Source organism: Somniosus microcephalus, chromosome 12 (genome assembly GCF_052327205.1).
Source record: "Somniosus microcephalus isolate GS21.2 chromosome 12, FLI_Smic_1.0, whole genome shotgun sequence".
Classification (NCBI taxonomy): Eukaryota; Metazoa; Chordata; class Chondrichthyes; order Squaliformes; family Somniosidae; genus Somniosus; species Somniosus microcephalus.
In genome coordinates this window covers 209,414,638-209,438,964 of record NC_140998.1, presented here as the reverse complement: position 1 = coordinate 209,438,964, position 24,327 = coordinate 209,414,638, and the positions used below count along the sequence as shown (strand labels likewise).

Sequence of the window (24,327 nt, the reverse complement as noted above, 5' to 3'; positions counted from 1 at the left end):
CTGGGAGACTACACTGAAAGGCATGAGGGACAAGTTGGCCATGGTAGACTGGGAGACTACACTGAAAGGCATGAGGGTGAACATACAATGGCTAACATTCAAGGAAATAATGCAACAAAATCTTTGTGGCACCTCCTCCAGTGCCTCTATATCCTTTTTATAATTTGGAGACTAAAACAGTGCACAGTGCTCCAAGTGTGGTCGAACCAAGGTATATGGAGACCAGCACTGTTCACAGTGCTCCAAGAGTGGTCTAACCAAGGTATACGGGGACCAGAACTGTTCACAGTGCTCCAAGTGTGGTCTAACCAAGGTATATGGAGACCAGAACTGTGCACAGTGCTCCAAATGTGGTCTAACCAAGGTATACGGGGACCAGAACAGTTCACAGTGCTCCAAGTGTGGTCTAACGAAGGTATATGGAGACCAGAACTGTGCACAGTGCTCCAAGTGTGGTCTAACCAAGGTATATGGAGACCAGAAGTGTGTGCAATGCTCCAAGTGGGGTCTAACCAAGGTATATGGAGACCAGAAGTGTGCACAGTGCTCCAAGTGTGGTCTAACCAAGGTATATGGAGACCAGAATTGTTCACAGTGCTCCAAGTGTGGCCTAACCAAAGTATATGGAGACCAGAACTGTGCATACTGCTTCAAGTGTGGTCTAACCAAGGTATATGGAGACCAGAACTGTGCACAGTGCTCCAAGTGTGGTCTAACCAAGGTATACGGGGACCAGAACGGTTCACAGTGCTCCAAGTGCATCTAACTAAGGTACATGGAGACCAGAACTGTGCACAGTGCTCCAAGTGTGGTCTACCCAAGGTATATGGAGACCAGAACTGTGCAGAGTGCTCCAAGTGTGCTCTAACAAAGGTGTATGCAGACCAGAACTGTGCAGACTGCTCCAAGTGTGGGCTAACCAAGGTATAAGGAGACCAGAACTGTGCACAGTGTTCCAAGTGTAGTCTAACTAAGTTTTTCGGAGACCAGAACAGTACGCAGTGCTCCAAGTACGGTCTAACCGAGGTATATGGAAACCAGGACTGTGCGCAGTGCTCCAAGTGTGGTCTAATCAAGGTATATGGAGACCAGAACTGTACGCAATGCTCCAAGTTTGGTCTAACCAAGGTATATGGAGACCAGAACTGTGCGCAGTGCTCCAAGTGTGGTCTAACCAACGTATATGTAGACCAGAACTGTGCACAGTGCATCAAGTGTGGATTAGCCAAGGTATATGGAGACCAGAAGTGTGAGCAGTGCTCCAAGTGTGGTCTAACCAAGGTATATGAAGACCAGAACTGTGCACAATGCTCCAAGTGTGGTCTACCCAAGGTATACGGGGAACAGAACTGTTCACAGTGCTCCAAGTGTGGTCTGACCAAAGTATATGGAGACCAGAACTGTGCATACTGCTCCAAGTGTGGTCTAACCAAGGTATATGGAGACCAGAACTGTGCACAGTGCTCCAAGTGTGGTCTAACCAAGGTATACGGGGACCAGAACTGTTCACAGTGCTCCAAGTGCATCTAACTAAGGTACATGGAGACCAGAACTGTGCACAGTGCTCCAAGTGTGGTCTACCCAAGGTATATGGAGACCAGAACTGTGCAGAGTGCTCCAAGTGTGCTCTAACAAAGGTGTATGCAGACCAGAACTGTGCAGACTGCTCCAAGTTTGGGCTAACCAAGGTATAAGGAGACCAGAACTGTGCACAGTGTTCCAAGTGCAGTCTAACTAAGCTTTTCGGAGACCAGAACAGTACGCAGTGCTCCAAGTACGGTCTAACCGAGGTATATGGAAACCAGGACTGTGCGCAGTGCTCCAAGTGTGGTCTAATCAAGGTATATGGAGACCAGAACTGTACGCAATGCTCCAAGTTTGGTCTAACCAAGGTATATGGAGACCAGAACTGTGCGCAGTGCTCCAAGTGTGGTCTAACCAACGTATATGCAGACCAGAACTGTGCACAGTGCATCAAGTGTGGATTAGCCAAGGTATATGGAGACCAGAAGTGTGAGCAGTGCTCCAAGTGTGGTCTAACCAAGGTATATGAAGACCAGAACTGTGCACAGTGCTCCAAGTGTGGTCTAACCAAGGTATACAGGGAACAGAACTGTTCACAGTGCTCCAAGTGTGGTCTGACCAAGGTATACGGGGACCAGAACTGTTCACAGTGCTCCAAGTGTGGTATAACGAAGGTATATGGAGACCAGAACTGTGCACAGTGCTCCAAGTGTGGTCTAACCAAGGCATATGGAGACCAGAACTGTGCGCAGTGCTCCAAGTGTGGTCTAACCAAGGTATATGGAGACCAGAACTGTGCACACGGCTCCAAGTGTGGTCTAAACAAGGTATATGAAGACCAGAACTGTGCATACTGCTCCAAGTGTGGTCTAACCAAGGTATATGGAGACCAGAACTGTGTGCAGTGCTCCAAGTGTGGTCTAACCAAGGTATACGGGGACCAGAACTGTTCACAGTGCTCCAAGTGCATCTAACTAAGGTACATGGAGACCAGAACTGTGCACAGTGCTCCAAGTGTGGTCTACCCAAGGTATATGGAGACCAGAACTGTGCAGAGTGCTCCAAGTGTGCTCTAACAAAGGTGTATGCAGACCAGAACTTTGCAGACTGCTCCAAGTGTGGGCTAACCAAGGTATAAGGAGACCAGAACTGTGCACACTGTTCCAAGTGCAGTCTAACTAAGCTTTTCGGAGACCAGAACAGTACGCAGTGCTGCAAGTACGGTCTAACTGAGGTATATGGAAACCAGGACTGTGTGCAGTGCTCCAAGTGTGGTCTAATCAAGGTATATGGAGACCAGAACTGTACGCAGTGCTCCAAGTTTGGTCTAACCAAGGTATATGGAGACCAGAACTGTGCGCAGTGCTCCAAGTGTGGTCTAACCAACGTATATGGAGACCAGAACTGTGCACAGTGCATCAAGTGTGGACAAGCCAAGGTATATGGAGACCAGAAATGTGAGCAGTGCTCCAAGTGTGGTCTAACCAAGGTTTATGGAGACCAGAACTGTGCACAGTGCTCCAAGTGTGGTCTAACCAAGGTATACGGGGAACAGAACTGTTCACAGTGCTCCAAGTGTGGTCTGACCAATGTACATGGAGACCAGAACTGTGCACAGTGCTCCAAGTGTGGTCTAACCAAGGTATACGGGGACCAGAACTGTGCACATTGCTCCAAGTGTGGTGTAACCAAGGTATACGGGGACCAGAACTGTTCACAGTGCTCCAAGTGTGGTGTAACGAAGGTATATGGAGACCAGAACTGTGCACAGTGCTCCAAGTGTGGTCTAACCAAGGCATATGGAGAGCAGAACTGTGCGCAGTGCTCCAAGTGTTGTCTAACCAAGGTATATGGAGACCAGAAGTGTGCGCAGTGCTCCAAGTGTGGTCTAACCAAGGTATATGGAGACCAGAACTGTGCACACGGCTCCAAGTGTGGTCTAACCAAGGTATATGAAGACCAGAACTGTGCACAGTGCTCCAAGTGTGGTCTAACCAAGGTATACGGGGACCAGAACTGTTCACAGTGCTCCAAGTGTGGTCTAACCAAGGTATATGGAGACCAGAACTGTGCACAGTGCTCCAAGTGTGGTCTAACCAAGGTATATGGAGACCAGAACTGTGCACAGTGCTCCAAATGTGGTCTAACCAAGGTATACGGGGACCAGAACAGTTCACAGTGCTCCAAGTGTGGTCTAACGAAGGTATATGGAGACCAGAACTGTGCACAGTGCTCCAAGTGTGGTCTAACAAAGGCATATGGAGACCAGAACTGTGCGCAGTGCTCCAAGTGTGGTCTAACCATGGTATATGGAGACCAGAAGTGTGTGCAATGCTCCAAGTGGGGTCTAACCAAGGTATATGGAGACCAGAAGTGTGCACAGTGCTCCAAGTGTGGTCTAACCAAGGTATATGGAGACCAGAATTGTTCACAGTGCTCCAAGTGTGGCCTAACCAAAGTATATGGAGACCAGAACTGTGCACAGTGCTCCAAGTGTGGTCTAACCAAGGTATACGGGGACCAGAACTGTTCACAGTGCTCCAAGTGCATCTAACTGTGGTACATGGAGACCAGAACTGTGCACAGTGCTCCAAGTGTGGTCTACCCAAGGTATATGGAGACCAGAACTGTGCAGAGTGCTCCAAGTGTGCTCTAACAAAGGTGTATGCAGACCAGAACTGTGCAGACTGCTCCAAGTGTGGGCTAACCAAGGTATAAGGAGACCAGAACTGTGCACAGTGTTCCAAGTGTAGTCTAACTAAGCTTTTGGAGACCAGAACAGTACGCAGTGCTCCAAGTACGGTCTAACCGAGGTATATGGAAACCAGGACTGTGCGCAGTGCTCCAAGTGTGGTCTAATCAAGGTATATGGAGACCAGAACTGTACGCAATGCTCCAAGTTTGGTCTAACCAAGGTATATGGAGACCAGAACTGTGCGCAGTGCTCCAAGTGTGGTCTAACCAACGTATATGTAGACCAGAACTGTGCACAGTGCATCAAGTGTGGATTAGCCAAGGTATATGGAGACCAGAAGTGTGAGCAGTGCTCCAAGTGTGGTCTAACCAAGGTATATGAAGACCAGAACTGTGCACAATGCTCCAAGTGTGGTCTACCCAAGGTATACGGGGAACAGAACTGTTCACAGTGCTCCAAGTGTGGTCTGACCAAAGTATATGGAGACCAGAACTGTGCATACTGCTCCAAGTGTGGTCTAACCAAGGTATATGGAGACCAGAACTGTGCACAGTGCTCCAAGTGTGGTCTAACCAAGGTATACGGGGACCAGAACTGTTCACAGTGCTCCAAGTGCATCTAACTAAGGTACATGGAGACCAGAACTGTGCACAGTGCTCCAAGTGTGGTCTACCCAAGGTATATGGAGACCAGAACTGTGCAGAGTGCTCCAAGTGTGCTCTAACAAAGGTGTATGCAGACCAGAACTGTGCAGACTGCTCCAAGTTTGGGCTAACCAAGGTATAAGGAGACCAGAACTGTGCACAGTGTTCCAAGTGCAGTCTAACTAAGCTTTTCGGAGACCAGAACAGTACGCAGTGCTCCAAGTACGGTCTAACCGAGGTATATGGAAACCAGGACTGTGCGCAGTGCTCCAAGTGTGGTCTAATCAAGGTATATGGAGAGCAGAACTGTACGCAATGCTCCAAGTTTGGTCTAACCAAGGTATATGGAGACCAGAACTGTGCGCAGTGCTCCAAGTGTGGTCTAACCAACGTATATGCAGACCAGAACTGTGCACAGTGCATCAAGTGTGGATTAGCCAAGGTATATGGAGACCAGAAGTGTGAGCAGTGCTCCAAGTGTGGTCTAACCAAGGTATATGAAGACCAGAACTGTGCACAGTGCTCCAAGTGTGGTCTAACCAAGGTATACGGGGAACAGAACTGTTCACAGTGCTCCAAGTGTGGTCTGACCAAGGTATACGGGGACCAGAACTGTTCACAGTGCTCCAAGTGTGGTATAACGAAGGTATATGGAGACCAGAACTGTGCACAGTGCTCCAAGTGTGGTCTAACCAAGGCATATGGAGACCAGAACTGTGCGCAGTGCTCCAAGTGTGGTCTAACCAAGGTATATGGAGACCAGAACTGTGCACACGGCTCCAAGTGTGGTCTAACCAAGGTATATGAAGACCAGAACTGTGCATACTGCTCCAAGTGTGGTCTAACCAAGGTATATGGAGACCAGAACTGTGTGCAGTGCTCCAAGTGTGGTCTAACCAAGGTATACGGGGACCAGAACTGTTCACAGTGCTCCAAGTGCATCTAACTAAGGTACATGGAGACCAGAACTGTGCACAGTGCTCCAAGTGTGGTCTACCCAAGGTATATGGAGACCAGAACTGTGCAGAGTGCTCCAAGTGTGCTCTAACAAAGGTGTATGCAGACCAGAACTTTGCAGACTGCTCCAAGTGTGGGCTAACCAAGGTATAAGGAGACCAGAACTGTGCACAGTGTTCCAAGTGCAGTCTAACTAAGCTTTTCGGAGACCAGAACAGTACGCAGTGCTGCAAGTACGGTCTAACCGAGGTATATGGAAACCAGGACTGTGTGCAGTGCTCCAAGTGTGGTCTAATCAAGGTATATGGAGACCAGAACTGTACGCAGTGCTCCAAGTTTGGTCTAACCAAGGTATATGGAGACCAGAACTGTGCGCAGTGCTCCAAGTGTGGTCTAACCAACGTATATGGAGACCAGAACTGTGCACAGTGCATCAAGTGTGGACAAGCCAAGGTATATGGAGACCAGAAATGTGAGCAGTGCTCCAAGTGTGGTCTAACCAAGGTTTATGGAGACCAGAACTGTGCACAGTGCTCCAAGTGTGGTCTAACCAAGGTATACGGGGAACAGAACTGTTCACAGTGCTCCAAGTGTGGTCTGACCAATGTACATGGAGACCAGAACTGTGCACAGTGCTCCAAGTGTGGTCTAACCAAGGTATACGGGGACCAGAACTGTGCACATTGCTCCAAGTGTGGTGTAACCAAGGTATACGGGGACCAGAACTGTTCACAGTGCTCCAAGTGTGGTGTAACGAAGGTATATGGAGACCAGAACTGTGCACAGTGCTCCAAGTGTGGTCTAACCAAGGTATATGGAGACCAGAACTGTGCACAGTGCTCCAAGTGTGGTCTAACCAAGGTATATGGAGACCAGAAATCTGTGCAATGCTCCAAGTGTGGTCTAACCAAGGTATATGGAGACCAGAACTGTGTGCATTGCTCCAAGTGTGATCTAACCCAGATATATGGAGACTAGAACTGTGCACAGTGCTTCAAGAGTGGCATAACCAAGGTATATGGAGACCAGAACTGTGCACAGTGCTACAAGTGTGGTCTAACCAAGGTATATGAAGACCAGAACAGTGCACAATGCTCCAAGTGTGGTCTAACCAAGGTATATGGAGACCAGAACTGTGCACAGTGCTCCAAGTGTGGTCTAACCAAGGTAGATGGAGATCAGAAGTGTGCACAGTGCTGCAAGAGTGGTCTAACCATGGTATATGGAGACCAGAACTGTGCACAGTGCTCCAAGTATGATCAAACCAAGGTATACGGAGACCAGAACTGTTCACAGTGCTCCAAGTGTGGTCTAACCAAGGAATACTGGGACCAGAACTGTTCACAGTGCTCCAAGTGTTGTCTAACCAAGGTATATGGAGACCAGCACTATGCACAGTGCTCCAACTGTGATCTAACCAAGGTATGTGGAGACCAGAACTGTGCAGACTGCTCCAAGTGTGGTCTAACCAAGGTATATGGAGACCAGGACTGTACGCAGTGCTCCATGTGTGGTCTAACCAAGGCATATGGAGACCAGAACTGTGCGCACTGCTCCAAGTATGGTCTAACCAAGGTATAAGGAGACCAGAACTGAGCACAGTGCATCAAGTGTGGTCTAACCAATGTATACGGGGACCAGAACTGTTCACAGTGCTCCAAGTGTGGTCTGACCAAGGTATATGGAGACCAGAACTGAGCACAATGCTCCAAGTGTGGTCTAACTAAGGTATATGGAGACCAGAACTGTGCACGATGCATCAAGTGTGTTCTAACCAAGGTATACGGGGACCAGAACTGTGCACATTGCTCCAAGTGTGATCTAACCAAGGTATACGGGGACCAGAACTGTTCACAGTGCTCCAAGTGTGGTCTAACCAAGGTATATAGCGACCAGAACTGTACACAGTGCTCCAAGTGCATCAAACCAAGGTACATGGAGACCAGAACTGTGCACAATGTTCCAAGTGTTGTCTAACCAAGGTATATGGAGACCAGAACTGTGCAGACTGCTCCAAGTGTGGTCTAACCAAGGTATATTGAGACCAGAACTGTGCACAGTGCTCTAAGTGCAGTCTAACCAATGTATTCGGAGAGCAAAACTGTACGCAGTGCTCCAAGTGTGGTCTAACCAAGGTATATGGAGACCAGGACTGTGCGCAGTGCTCCAAGTGTGGTCTAACCAAGGTATATGGAGACCAGAACTGTGCGCAGTGCTCCAAGTGTGGTCTCACCAAGGTTTATGGAGACCAGAACTGTGCACAGAGCTCCAAGTGTGGTCTAACCAAGGTATGTGGAGACCAGAACTGTGCAAAGTGCAGCAAGTGTGGTCTAACCAAGGTATATGGAGACCAGAACTGTGCACAGTGCTCCAAGTGTGGTCTAACCAAGGTATATGGAGACCAGAACTGCGCACAGTGCTCCAAGTGTGGTCTAACCAAGGTATATGGAGACCAGAACTGTGCACAGTGCTCCAAGTGTGGTCTAACCAAGGTATATGGGGACCAGAACTGTGCACATTGCTCCAAGTGTGGTCTAACCAAGGTATACAGGGACCAGAACTGTTCACAGTGCTCCAAGTGTGATCTAACCAAGGTACATGGAGTTCAGAACTGTGCACAGTGTTCCAAGTGTCGTCTAACCAAGGTATATGGAGACCAGAACTGTACAGACTGCTCCAAGAGTGCTCTAACCAAGGTATATGTAACCAGAACTGTGCACAGTGCTCCAGGTGCAGTCTAACCAATGTATTGGGAGACCAGAAATGTACGCAGAGCTCCAAGTGCGGTCTAACCAAGGTATATGGAGACCAGGACTGTGCGCAGTGCTTCAAGTATGGTCTAACCAAGGTATACGGGGACCAGAACTGTGCACATTCCTTCAAGTGTGGACTAACCAAGGTATACGGGAACCAGAACTGTTCACAGAGCTCCAAGTGTGGTCCAACCAAGGTATATGAAGACCAGAACTGTGCACAGTGCTCCAAGTTTGGTCTAACCAAGGTATATGGATACCAGAAATGCTCACAATGCTCCAAGTGTGGTCTAACCAAAGTATATGGAGACCAGAACTGTGCACACTGCTCCAAGTGTGGTCTAACCAAGCTTTATGACGACCAGAACTGTGCACAGTGCTCCAAGTGTGGTCTAACCAAGGTATGTGGAGACCAGAACTGTGCAAAGTGCAGCAAGTGTGGTCTAACCAAGGTATATGGAGACCAGAATTGTGCACAGTGCTCCAAGTGTGGTCTAACCAATGTATATGGAGACCAGAACTGTGCACAGTGCTCCAAGTTTCGTCTAACCAAAGTATATGGAGACCAGAACTGTTCATCGTGCCCCAAGTGTGGTCTTACCAAGGTATATGGAGACCAGAACTGTGCACAATGCTCCAAGTGTGGTCTAACCAAGGAATGCTGGGACCAGAACTGTTCACAGTGCTCCAAGTGTTGTCTAACCAAGGTATATGGAGACCAGAACTGCACACAGTGCTCCAAGTGCATCTAACCAAGGTACATGGAGACCAGCACTGTGCACAATGATCCAAGTGTTGTCTAACCAAGGTATATGGAGACCAGAACTATGCACAGTGCTCCAACTGTGATCTAACCAAGGTATGTGGAGACCAGAACTGTGCAGACTGCTCCAAGTGTGGTCTAACCAAGGTATATAGAGACCAGGACTGTGCGCAGTGCTCCAAGTGTGGTTTAAACAAGGTATACGGAGACCAGAACTGTACGCAGTGCTCCATGTGTGGTCTAACCAAGGCATATGGAGACCAGAACTGTGCGCAGTGCTCCAAGTATGGTCTAACCAAGGTATATGGAGACCAGAACTGAGCACAGTGCATCAAGTGTGGTCTAACCAATGTATACAGGGACCAGAACTGTTCACAGTGCTCCAAGTGTGGTCTGACCAAGGTATATGGAGACCAGAACTGAGCACAATGCTCCAAGTGTGGTCTAACTAAGGTATATGGAGACCAGGACTGTGCGCAGTGTTTCAAGTATGGTCTAACCAAGGTATACGGGGACCAGAACTGTGCACATTCCTTCAAGTGTGGACTAACCAAGGTATACAGGAACCAGAACTGTTCACAGAGCTCCAAGTGTGGTCCAACCAAGGTATATGAAAACCAGAACTGTGCACAGTGCTCCAAGTTTGGTCTAACCAAGGTATATGGATACCAGAACTGCTCACAATGCTCCAAGTGTGGTCTAACCAAAGTATATGGAGACCAGAACTGTGCACACTGCTCCAAGTGTGGTCTAACCAAGCTTTATGACGACCAGAACTGTGCACAGTGCTCCAAGTGTGGTCTAACCAAGGTATGTGGAGACCAGAACTGTGCAAAGTGCAGCAAGTGTGGTCTAACCAAGGTATATGGAGACCAGAATTGTGCACAGTGCTCCAAGTGTGGTCTAACCAATGTATATGGAGACCAGAACTGTGCACAGTGCTCCAAGTTTCGTCTAACCAAAGTATATGGAGACCAGAACTGTTCATCGTGCCCCAAGTGTGGTCTTACCAAGGTATATGGAGACCAGAACTGTGCACAATGCTCCAAGTGTGGTCTAACCAAGGAATGCTGGGACCAGAACTGTTCACAGTGCTCCAAGTGTTGTCTAACCAAGGTATATGGAGACCAGAACTGCACACAGTGCTCCAAGTGCATCTAACCAAGGTACATGGAGACCAGCACTGTGCACAATGATCCAAGTGTTGTCTAACCAAGGTATATGGAGACCAGAACTATGCACAGTGCTCCAACTGTGATCTAACCAAGGTATGTGGAGACCAGAACTGTGCAGACTGCTCCAAGTGTGGTCTAACCAAGGTATATGGAGACCAGGACTGTGCGCAGTGCTCCAAGTGTGGTTTAAACAAGGTATACGGAGACCAGAACTGTACGCAGTGCTCCATGTGTGGTCTAACCAAGGCATATGGAGACCAGAACTGTGCGCAGTGCTCCAAGTATGGTCTAACCAAGGTATATGGAGACCAGAACTGAGCACAGTGCATCAAGTGTGGTCTAACCAATGTATACGGGGACCAGAACTGTTCACAGTGCTCCAAGTGTGGTCTGACCAAGGTATATGGAGACCAGAACTGAGCACAATGCTCCAAGTGTGGTCTAACTAAGGTATATGGAGACCAGAACTGTGCACGATGCATCAAGTGTGTTCTAACCAAGGTATACGGGGACCAGAACTGTGCACATTGCTCCAAGTGTGATCTAACCAAGGTATACGGGGACCAGAACTGTTCACAGTGCTCCAAGTGTGGTCTAACCAAGGTATATAGCGACCAGAACTGTACACAGTGCTCCAAGTGCATCAAACCAAGGTACATGGAGACCAGAACTGTGCACAGTGTTCCAAGTGTTGTCTAACCAAGGTATATGGAGACCAGAACTGTGCAGACTGCTCCAAGTGTGGTCTAACCAAGGTATATTGAGACCAGAACTGTGCACAGTGCTCTAAGTGCAGTCTAACCAATGTATTCGGAGAGCAAAACTGTACGCAGTGCTCCAAGTGTGGTCTAACCAAGGTATATGGAGACCAGGACTGTGCGCAGTGCTCCAAGTGTGGTCTAACCAAGGTATATGGAGACCAGAACTGTGCGCAGTGCTCCAAGTGTGGTCTCACCAAGGTTTATGGAGACCAGAACTGTGCACAGAGCTCCAAGTGTGGTCTAACCAAGGTATGTGGAGACCAGAACTGTGCAAAGTGCAGCAAGTGTGGTCTAACCAAGGTATATGGAGACCAGAATTGTGCACAGTGCTCCAAGTGTGGTCTAACCAATGTATATGGAGACCAGAACTGTGCACAGTGCTCCAAGTTTCGTCTAACCAAAGTATATGGAGATCAGAACTGTTCATCGTGCCCCAAGTGTGGCCTAACCAAGGTATATGGAGACCAGAACTGTGCACAGTGCTCCAAGTGTGGTCTAACCAAGATATATGGAGACCAGAACTGTGCAGAATGCTCCAAGTGTGGTCTAACCAAGGTTTATGGAGACCTGAACTGTGCACAGTGCCCCAAGTGCAGTCTAACCAATGTTTTCGGAGACCAGAACTGTACACAGTGCTCCAAGTGCGGTCTAACCAAGGTATATGGAGACCAGGACTATGCGCAGTGCTCCAAGTGTGGTCTAACCAAGGTATATGGAGACTAGAACTGTACGCAGTGCTCCAAGTGTGGTCCAACCAATGTTTATGCAGACCAGAACTGTACACAGTGCTCCAAGTGCATCTAACCAAGGTATATGGAGATCAGAGCTGTGCACAGTGCTCCAAGTGTGGTCTAACCAAAGTATATGGAGACTAGAACTGTGCACACTGCTGCAAGTGTGGTCTAACCAAGGTATACGGAGACCAGAACTGTGCGCAGTGCTCCAAGTGCAGTCTAACCAAGGTATATGGAGATCAGAACTGTGCACAGTGCTCCAAGTGTGGTCTAACCAAGGTATATGGAGACCAGAACTGTGCACATTGCTCCAAGTGTGGTCTAACCAAGGCATATGGAGACCAGAACTGTGCGCAGTGCTCCAAGTGTGGTCTATCCAAGGTTCTATACAAGTTTAACATAACTTCTCTGCTTTTCAATTTTATCCCAATAAAAATTAACCCCAGTGCTTTGTTTGTTTTATTTATGGATTTATTAACCTGCGTCACTACTTTGAGTGATCTGTGTATCTGTAGCCCCAGATCTCACTGTTCCTCCGCCCTATTTAGACATTTATTTTCCAAGGAATATGTGGCCTCCTTACTCTTCCTATCAAATGGTATCACCTCGCACTTCTCTATATTGGGACCCAGTTTAGGTGACGTTCCACCAGGCAGGGGGCGATGAAACTTGCCCTCAATGTTCAGTGTACCGTTAAATCTTAACCCCTCGGCTCCCAGAAAGAAACAACTCATAAGAACATAAGACGTAGGAGCAGGTGTGGGTCTTTTGGCCCCCGAGCCCGTGCCGGCTCTCTGCAAGAGCACTTCAGCTAACCATAGAGTCTTAGAGTTATACAACACAGAAAGAGGCCCTTCGGCCCATCGTGTCCGCACTGGCCATCAAGCCCTGTCTATTCTAATCGCATTTTCCAGCACTTGGTCCGTAGCTTTGTATGCTATGGCGTTTCAAGTGCTCATCTAAATGCTTCTTGAATGTTGTGAGGGTTCCTGCCTCTACCACCCTTTCAGGCAGTGAGTTCCAGATTCCAACCACCCTCTGGGTGAAAAAGTTTTTCCTCAAATCCCCTCTAAACCGCCCACCCCTTACCTTGAAACTATGCCCCCTGGTTATTGACCCCTCTACGAAGGGGAAAAGTTCCTTTCTATCTACCCTATCTATGCCCCTCATAATTTTGTACACCTCAATCAGGTCCCCCCTCAGCCTTCTCTGCTCTAAGGAAAACAACCCCAGCCTGTCCAGTCTCTCTTCATAGCTGAAGCGCTCCAGCCCAGGTAACATCCTGGTGACTCTCCTCTGCACCCTCTCCAATGCAATCACATCCTTCCTATAGTGTGGCGACCAGAACTGCACACAATATTCCAGCTGTGGCCTAACTAGCATTTTGTACAGTTCCAACATAACCTCCCTGCTCTTATATTCTATGCCTCGGCTAATGAAGGCAAGTATCCCATATGCCTTTTTTACCACCTTATCTACCTGTTCTGCTGCCTTCAGGGATCTATGTACATGCACACCAAGATCCCTCTGATCCTCTGTCCTTCCTCGGGTCCTACCATTCATTGTGTATTCCCTTGCCTTGTTAGTCCTCCCAAAATGCATCACCTCACACTTTTCAGGGTTAAATTCCATTTGCCCACTGTTCTGCCCACTCCCACTCCCCCGCCCTTCCCCTGTAGCCCTGCCATTTTCTTTCCTTATCCAATTCCATTTTGAAAGCCACGATTGAGTCTGCCTCCACCACCTTCTCAGGCAGTGCATTCCAGATCCTGACCACTCGCTGCGTAAAAAACTTTTTCCTCATGTCGCCTTTGGTTCTTCTGCCAATCACCTTCAATCTGTGTCCCCTGGGAACAGTTTCTCTCCATCTACTCTGTCCAAACCCCTCATGATTTTGAACACCTCTATCAAATCTCCTCTCAATCTTCTCTGCTCTAAGGAGAACAACCCCAGCTTCTCCAGTCTCTCCACATAACTGAAGTCCCTCAGCCCTGGAATCGTTCTAGTAAATCTTTTCTGCACCCTCTCTATGGCCTTCACATCCTTCCTAAAATGCGGTTCCCAGAATTGGACACAATCCTCCAGTTGAGGCCGAACCATTGATTTGTACAGGTTCATCATAACTTCGAGTCTTTTGTACTCGGTGCCTCTATTCATGAAGCCCAGGATCCCGTAAGCTTTTAAGGAGGAGAGAGAGGTGGGCAGAGTTAGAGGGGGAATTCCAGAGTTTAATTCCTAGTCAGCTGAAGGCACGGCCACCAATGGTGGGCCGATGGAAATCAGGGATGCGCAAGAGGCCAGAATTGTAGGAGCGCAGAGATCTCGGAGGGTTGTCGGGCTGGAGGAGGTTACAGAGATCGGCCGGGGGCGAGGAGGCCATGGAGGGATTTGAACACATACGCGCAATGACGGACAGATAAAGACCCTCGGGCCCATCCAGCCCGTCCCGCACAAGGGTGATACCTTGTGCATCACAATATATACACTCCACACCCCACCCGAAACCATGTGATCTCCCAGGAGAGGCGAGAAAACAGATTAAAAAACCCAGGCCAATTAGGTTGACTAGTCAAGTCTTGGCATGGTATGTTACGGGTAGGTTACACGCCCCGACTGATAATCAGTCCAATTTCGGGTGGTTGGGGGGTCGTGGGTGAGGCTATAACATGCTGTCAATGTGATACCGCCCGTTCTGCGATGCTGTCCAAGATGAATTTCTATCCCGGGGGAGTCTGACGTGTGAGGGGCTGGCAGCGGGCGGAAGAATCTGACCTATATCTTCTCGTTTGTTGGACAGAAGAAGCAAACACCACTGTTAACGGCCTTGAGTGTTACGGGTGTGTAGCGACTTTGAACCAGGTGTGTGAGAACCACAAGGAAATGGTGAAATGTGTCGGGGAGCAGAAGTGGTGCGCGCACGGAAAGGGCACATGTAAGTCTTTGATTTTACTCCATCAATTATCTCCCGTCGTAATCCCAAAGTAACACCAAGCTCTGGAATTCCTTCGCAGAGGACAGAGAGCTATAATCAGCAGTAAATTTAGGAATATCCCAAAAATTGCAAGGACTAGATTGAGGAGCACAGAATAAAATTCCTGGTTACCAAGTATTCAGGAATGGTAAGAGAAGGAAAAAGAGTTGAGGGTGTTGCAGTATTTGTTACGTTCATAAATAAATAGACGTTTTCATTATGAACAGCTAGCTTGAGCTAGTCATTTATTCAGCCATGTGCACTAATGTACAGCATCCATCTTGACTCCTGCCTTGTGGGTAGCCCACTACTAAATATACAGCTCCACCTAGTGTACCATTCTAGAATGACATGCTCCACGGAGAGTTCCAGCACCCCTGCGTGACCAGCTCAAGAAAGAACTGGACAGAATGACCACACTAGGAGTCAGCAGGAAAGTCGAAGAACCAACAGACTGGGTTAACTCCATGGTATGTGTAAAGAAAAAGAACAATGAGCGAAGAGTATGCATGGATCCAAAGGACTTAAATGCAAACATAAAACGTGAACACTACCAGATTCCCAAGTGAGAAGAAATCACCAGTGGAATGTCAGGTGCCAGATACTTCACAAAGCTCGATGCCTCACAAGGATTTTGGCAACTAAAACTGGATGAAGAGAGCACCAAATACTGTACCTTCAACACTCCATTTGGCAGGTATTGTTTCCTCAGAATGCCTTTCGGGATAATATCTGCATCTGAAATCTTTCATAGAGTGATGGAACACATAATTGAAGGTCTGGAAGGAGTTCGGGCCTATGTTGATGACATCATCATCTGGGGCCCCACACTGAAAGAACACAATGAGAGACTGACTAAAGTGCTACAGAGCATACGCCGGAATGGACTGAAGCTCAACAAAGCCAAGTGTCAGTTTGGCGTCCAGGAAGTCACTTTCCTAGGAGATAATCTATCTGGTAAAGGAATAGAGCCAGATATGGAAAAAGTAAACGTCATACTCAAAATGCCCCGACCCACTGACAAAAAAGGAGTGCTACACATCATGGGGATGATAAACTTCATTGGAAAGTTCATTCCTAACTTGTCAGCCAAGACAGCCTGTCTGCGAGACCTGCTACATAAAACAAATGAGTTGGCATGGACAGAAAGACATGAACAAGAGTGGATGAACCTCAAAACATGCTGACAACCACACCTGTACTCACCTTCTTTGACCCAACAAAGAGAATCAAAGTGTCAACAGATGCATCAAAAGATGGCCTAGGCGCGGTCTTGCTACAAGCAGAGGGTGAAGATTGGAAGCCTGTTGCCTATGCCTCCAGGTCTATGGCTGACTCTGAGTGTCGATACGCCCAGATTGAAAAGGAATGTCTAGGCTTGGTAGTTGGACTAGAAAAGTTCCATGGCTATATATATGGACTTCCCACCTTCACAGTTGAGACAGACCACTGCCCACTGGTTGCCATCATAAATAAAACATCTGAATGAGATGTCTCCAAGGATTCAACGACTCATGATGAAGCTGCAAAGATATGATTTTGAACTGAGCTACACACCAGGCAAACACATCGTGTTAGCAGATGCACTATCCCGAGCACCCACAATGAGTCATGTGAGCTCTACTGAGGAAGACGTGGATGTTCATGTGACTATGGTTACTGCTGCGCTGCCCGTGTCAGACACAAAATCAAAGCAAATAGCAGAAGAAACAGTAAAAGATACACAGTGTTACAAACAATAATAGAGAACATTCATCATGGTTGGCCAAAAGGTTCCTGTCCAAAGTACTATCACATCAGGTCAGAGTTAAGTGTCGCAAGTGGACTATTACTAAAACAGAACAGAATAGTCATTCCACAGGCTTTACGTCAAGACATGCTCAAAAGGATTCATGAGGGACACTTCGGAATTGAAAAATGCAAAAGGAGAGCAAGAGACACTGTTTATTGGCCTGGCATAAATAAAGACATTGAGAACATGATAGGCATATGTGAGACATGTCAGAAACACCAAAACAAACAAGCAAAGGAACCAATGATAGTAGCTGACTTACCAACAGCAGCATGGCAAAATGTTGGTATGGACCTCTTTCATTTGAATGGTAAAGACTATCTAATAGTGATTGACTACTATTCTAACTATCCTGAGATGGCGCTGCTCTCAAGCACATCAGCAAGCAATGTCATAGAGTCATAGAGTCATAGAGTAATACAGCACGGATAGAGGCCCTTCGGCCCATCGTGTCCACGCCGGCCATCAAGCCCTGTCTAATCTAATCCCATATTCCAGCATTTGGCCCGTAGCCTTGTATGCTATGGCATTTCAAGTGCACATCCAAATGCTTCTTAAATGTTGTGAGGGTTTCTGCCTCCACAACCCTTTCAGGCAGTGAGTTCCAGACTCCAACCACCCTCTGGGTGAAAAAGTTCTTTCTCAAATCCCCTCTAAACCTCCCGCCCTTTACCTTGAATCTATGCCCCCTAGTTATTGACCCCTCTACTAAGGGAAAAAGCTCCTCAGCATCTATCCTATCTATGCCCCTCATAATTTTGTATACCTCAATCATGTCCCCCCTCAGCCTCCTCTGCTCCAAGGAAAACAAACCCAATCTGCCCAGTCTCTCTTCATAGCTGAAGCGCTCCAGCCCTGGTAACATCCTGGTGAACCTCCTCTGCACACTCTCCAACGCGATCACATCCTTCCTGTAGTGTGGCGACCAGAACTGCACACAGTATTCCAGCTGTGGCCTAACCAGTGTTTTATACAGCTCCATCATAACCTCCTTGCTCTTATATTCAATGCCTCGGCTAATGAAGGCAAGTATCCCATATGCCTTTTTTACCACCTTATCCACCTGTTCCGCCGCCTTCAGGGATCTGTGTACTTGCACACCCAGATCCCTCTGACCCTCCGTCTTGCCTAGGGTCTTTCCATTCATTGTGTATTCCTTTGCCTTGTTAGTTCCCCCAAAGTGCATCACCTCGCACTTTTCCGGGTTAAATTCCATTTGCCACTGTTCCGCCCATCTGACCAACCCATCTATATCGTCCTGCAGACTGAGGCTACCCTCCTCGCTATTTACCACCCTACCAATTTTTGTACCATCCGCGAACTTACTGATCATACCCTTTACATTCATATCCAAGTCATTAATGTAGACCACAAACAGCAAGGGACCCAGCACCGATCCCTGTGGTACCCCACTGGCCACAGGCGTCCAGTCACAAAAACAACCTTCGACCATCACCCTCTGCCTTCTGCCACTAAGCCAGTTTTGTATCCAATGTGCCAAGGCACCCTGGATTCCATGGGCTCTTACCTTCTTGACCAGTCTCCTGTGTGGGACTTTATCGAAGGCCTTACTGAAATCCATGTATACCACATCCACTGCGTTACCCTCATCCACACACCTAGTCACCCCCTCAAAAAATTCAATCAAATTAGTCAGACATGATCTTCCCTTGACAAAGCCATGTTGACTATCCCTGATTAATCCTTGCCTCTCCAAGTGGAGACAAATTTTGTCCCTCAGGATTTTTTCCAATAATTTTCCTACCACTGATGTTAGGCTCACTGGCCTGTAGTTCCCCGGTTTTTCCCTACTACCCTTCTTGAATAATGGTACTACATTAGCGGTTCTCCAGTCCTCTGGCACATCCCCTGTGGCCAGAGAGGTCCTGAATATATGCGTTAGAGCCCCCGCAATCTCCTCCTTTGCCTCACACAGCAGCCTGGGATACATTTCATCCGGGCCTGGGATGTCATAATGCATGTTAAATGCATCTTCGCCAGACATGGAATTCCCAGGATTGCCATTAGCGACAATGGTCCGTGCTTCAACTGTAAGGTGTGGCAACAGTTTGCAGCACATTATGACTTTCAACACATCACATCCAGTCCTCTGTATGCTCAGTCGAATGGTAAGGCAGAGAAAGGTGTTCAAGTTCTCAAACAGCTACTGAAGAAAGCAACAGAAAGCAAGTCTGATCCTTATCTCGCCCTGCTGAGCTACCGAGCCTCCCCTTTAGACTCTGGTTCTTCACCTGCTGAACTCCTAATGGGTCGCAAGTTGCGCACCACGCTACCCTGCTGTGCAAAAGAAAAGCAGAGTAAGGAACTGAGACAGAGACTTCAACTGTTAAAGCTGAAACAGAAATCACACTATGACAAGTCATCCAAAACTCTGAAACCATTGACAAGGGATGATGTTGTCAGGATTGAGGATCCAGATGCATGGAACAGGAAAGCTACAGTTCTTGAGGAAATAGGACAAAGGTCATACACTGTCAGAACTGAGGAAGGACAGATTCTCAGGAGGAACCGCTGTTCCCTCCTGAAAACACAAGAAACTATCCAAAAGCAAATCGATGACAATGCCGCAACTGAATCTTGTCACTCACCACCAGAACAATCTAACACAAACACACATACAGGCCCTCATGCAAACACATCAGACTTACCTGTGCTGAGAAGATCCACACGTGAAGTAAAAAAGCCTGATAGACTTAATCTTTGAGTACAAAGAAAACTATAATAAAAGAATGAAAAGCTTAACGTTCATAAAGTAAAGCTTTGAAAATGTGTTGACTGTTGTGAAGATGTTTATGTCGTTATGATTGATTGAATATTGATTGATATTGATTTTGTTTAACCTCTAAGGAAGGGGGATGTAGTGATCAGTCGCATGTCATTCTAGAATGGTACACTAGATGGAGCTGTATGTTCAGTAGTGGGCTACCCACAAGGCAGGAGTCAAGATGGATGCTGTACACTAGTCCACATGGCTGAATAAATGACTAGCTCAAGCTAGCTGTTCATAATGAAAATATCTATTTATTTATGAACATAACAGTGTTGATTAAGGATGATGTTACAGTTCTAAAGAGAAAGGATTTAATAGATGGATCTTGGCCTGAATCTATCTGGCTGGGGTTGAGGAACAGAGGGGGAGGTGGTACATTGTTGGGAGGTTTTTTATGGAGCTCCAAACGGTGAGGAGATAGAGGAGCAAATCTGTCGGCAAATTTCAAAGGTGTGTAACAAAAATAGAGTAGGAATATTCGGAGACTTTAATTACCCTGACACCGACCCGAGAGGGAGAGGAGCGCCCGAGATAGCACTCCGCTTCCTCGAGGAGGCGATAAGCTGAATATAGTGACTGGGGCGGTACTCCTGTACCAGGCGCTAAATCTCCGGCGATAATTCGGTTACCGCCCCCAAACGGGGCATAACCGAATTTCGTCCCCCAATATACTATAAAAGGCACGGTTTTGAAAAGTGTAGATGAGCAGAGAGAACATTGTGTCCATACACACAAATCCTTAAAGGCGGCAGGGCAAGTTGATAAGGTGGTTAAAAAGGCACATAGGTTACCTGGGTTTATAAATAGAGGAATCGAATATAAAAGCAGAGAGGTCACACTAGAACTTTATAAATCACTGGTTAGACCACAGCTGGAGTGTTGTGGACAATTCTGGGCCCCACACTTCAGGAAAGGTGTACAGACCTCAGAAAGGGGACAGAGGAGGTTTACCAGGATGTTACCAGGGGTGAGGAACTTCAGTTATGGGGAGAGGTTGGAAACGTTGGGAATGTTCTCCTCGGAACAGAGAAGGTGAAGAGGTGACCTAATAGAGTTTTCAAGATGATGAGCGTTTGGGATAGAGGAGATGGAGAAAGATTATTCCCTCTGGTGAGTGGGTCAATAACCAGAGATCATAGATTCAAAATCACAGGCAAAGATCTAGAGGGGAGATGAAGAGAGCTTTTTTCACTTGGAGAGTTGATGGGATCTGGAACGCTCTCCCTGAAAAGGTGGTGGGAGCTGATTCCATCAATAATTTGAAATGGGAGTCGGACGGGTATTTGAGGATGAGGAGCTCACAGGGTCAGGGGGCAAAGAGCGGGGGCATGGGACCGACCACGACTGGTCTTTGAAAGAGCCAGCGCGGGTACCAACGGGCCGAATGGCCTCCTCCTGTGCTGTAAGTTTTTTCTGATTCTCTGGTTCGAATGTTACTTTTTTCAGATGGAACGCAGCAAGGCGTCACCATTAAAGGTTGTGCTTCTGAGACCATCTGCACAAAACCGGAAGTGCTTAAGCGATACAACATCGACCTAAAGCAAGAGTTCTACTGTTGCGAAGGGAGCGGGTGCAACAGTGGGCGAGCGAGCCCTAACGACAGCCCGGCTGTTCAACAAGATCTAACCCTCCTTGCACTGTCTTTAATTGCTCTGATACCGGGTCTGTTTTAACCAGGGCTCTGGGGGAATAAAATAACCTACATCTCATCCTTGGGCCTCCTTGTTTCATTTGGTTGGAATCCCTCGATGAGTTACAAGAACAGCAACAACACCTTGCATTTATATAGCGCTGTTAACGTAATAAAATGTCCCAAGGTGCTTCACTTCTCCCTCTCCTAAACCCCCATCTCTCCTCCCCCTCTCAGGAAACACGACTCCCCTTCTCCTGAACCCCTTATCCACCTCTCCTGAACCCTCTCTCCTCCCTGCCTGAAACCCTTCTCCTGATCCCCTTCTCCAGATCCCTTCTCGCTCTCCTGTGTGTGTGTCTCCCTGTCTCTGTATCTGTGTGTCTCTTTCTGTGCCTGTCTCTCTCTTTCTCTATCTGTTTTTCACTCTCTCTCTCTCTGACCTTAAACCAGTTCATTATCAGGAGACATCTTTATGCATTACTTAGACTGAACAGTAAATCGGTTTATCAGGAAGTTATGTTCATCTCGTCATCTGATGCAAATTCTCACATTACTGGGAGGGGCTGGTCCAAAGCTCAGAGAGAGACGGTCAGCTGTCGGTGGGGGGGATATTCGGTGAGGGGGACGGAGAGAGCAGGGGGGGGACCATATCCTCCCCTCAACACAAACTCCATCAAGTTGTCAGTTGCAGCCTGAGTGATGATTAAAACTCTCCGATTTCCAGGAGTAGATCCAGAAAGGGTCATCTTATGTTCATTAATAAATAGACATTCTTATTATGAACACAGCTAGCTTTTGCTAGTTACTTTATTGAGCACATGTGGACTAGGTACAGTATCTGTAGAGGCTTCCATCTTGACTGCTGCCTTGTGGGTAGCCTAGTGCCTCATGGGTAATGTAGTCTTAATATATATACAGCTGGGTAGTGTAGTCTTATACATACAGCTATATACAGCTCTACACAGCTCTACGGCTCCACCTAGTGTCCACTATAGAATGACATGTTATTGATCATTACATCCCCCTTTCTTTGAGGTTTAACAAAATCAATATCAATCAACTTTCAAGAAAACAATAAAGATAATATCAGTAACACTTTTGTTAGTGCTCTATAAACATAAACATTTTCAAAACAGTCAACGCATTTTCAAAGCTTTACATTGTACTCAAAGATTAAGTCTATCAGGCTCCTTTACTTCACGTGTGCATCTTCTCAACACGGCTAAGTCTGATGTGTCTTCATGAGATTGTTCTGGCGGTGAATGACAAGATGCAGTTGCGGCATTGTCATCAATCTGGTCTTGCATAGATCGAGGTCTCCTTGCGACCTTTGCTTGGAGAGGGTTTCAGTGTTTCCTTCACTTTTCATGCCATAACTCTCAATGTAGTCAATGCACTCTCGAAAAACTGCTGGCAGCTGGATCCCATCATACAGCATAGTTCTCTCAGCAGCCTCGGCTAATGGAACACCAAAGATTGGCCTGAGGGAAGAAGGAGTATCCACCGGAACTGCTTCCTGCTCTGGTGCAGGCTTCTTCTTTTTCTTTTTCTCTTTCCACTGCTTAACAACATCTGCTGCGGTTATATCTTTGGACTTTTTCTCCTTGTGTTTTTCCTCTTTGTGCTTTTCTTCCTTTGGCTTCTCTTTGACCTTAAAGTCTTTTTCTTTCTTCTTGGAGAAACTAGGCTTTTTGAAGACATGGATACCCTTTGGCCTTTTCATCCTTGATGGGCTCTCTGCTTCATCACCTGAGTCATCTGGTCTGCTTATGGCACAGTTTATACGGTAGACTCTTTTGACCAGTTCTAAGTCCTCACAAGCTTTGTCACCCAGTAGTGAATCAAGCCTTTCAGCCACAACAGAAAACATGAGATGATGCACTTTGTCTTTGACTGTCACTTTAAGTCTGCATACACCTAAGCTATCTATTTTCTGTCCATTATAGTCCTTCAGTAGTACTGACTTTTTCTGTATTTTGGGCTTTTCTTTCATATTGTTAATGTCACTCATACTGATTAAGTTTGCTTTTGCCCCAGTGTCTAGTTTCAAGGTAACTAATGCTCCATTTACCTGCAGTGGGATCACCCATTTGTCCACTTTTACTGCATTGACTTTATGTTCAGCATTGTCCATTTCTGAGGGCTGCACATTTTCTGTATCCTTTTTGATATTGTCACATGACACCATTCGTACAAAAAAATTCTCACTTAAATCAGTGTCCTCAATTACATTAACTCGTTGCCCTTTCTTAGTTTTTACTTTTGAAAAGCATTGTTTGGCAAACTGATTCTTTCCATTACACTTTGTGCACATTTTTCCAAACGCTGGGCATTGTCTTAACTGGTGTTTGTAACCACAGCGTTTACAATTAAAAATGTCATCCTCCGATTGCTTTTCATTTCTGTTCTGCCCATGTTTCTTCCCCTTATAGGACACAGCACCGACAGCAGCATTATCACTCATTACAATCGCATCATTATTGATTTCACTGAAAGTCTTCGCGTGCTTTCGAGCTAGCTCGCTGGCTTGGCATATTTTCACCGCATTTTCCAAATTTAGTTCGGTTTCTCTCAACAGACGTTCCCTGACTTTTTTATCATGAATACCAAACACAATCTGGTCACGAATCATGGATGCTTTGAGCTCAGAGAAATTACATGTCTGTGCTTTCAGTTTCAGATCAGTTATAAAGCTATCAAAAGTCTCATTTTGCTGCTGTGTCCGAGAACAGAAGATGTATCTTTCATAGGTCTCATTCTTTTTGGGAGAGCAATGTGCATCAAATTTTTTTAGCACATCTTCTAATTTTTCTCTGTTCTCCTCTGGATTAAATACAAATGTATTAAATACCTCTATCACCTGTGGGCCTGCAACCGTAAGCAGCAACGCTATCTTCCTTGCGTCTGGCTTTGTACCGAATCCGATGGCTGCAATGTAGAGTTCGAATTGTTGTTTAAAAGTCTACCAATTGTAGTCGATTCTTCCTGTGAGTTTCAAACGCTCTGGTGGCTTCAAATTCTCCATGTCGCTTTTCACAATTTTTAGCAGATCTTCACCATCCTGGTACCATCTTATGTTCATTAATAAATAGACATTCTTATTATGAACACAGCTAGCTTTTGCTAGACACTTT

General features: G+C 46.8%; 1 pseudogene; it reads left to right on the top strand.

Annotated features, from left to right (window-relative positions):
• Positions 1–24,327, top strand: part of LOC147109989 (uncharacterized) — a 139,641-nt pseudogene that overhangs the window by 13,833 nt on the left and 101,481 nt on the right.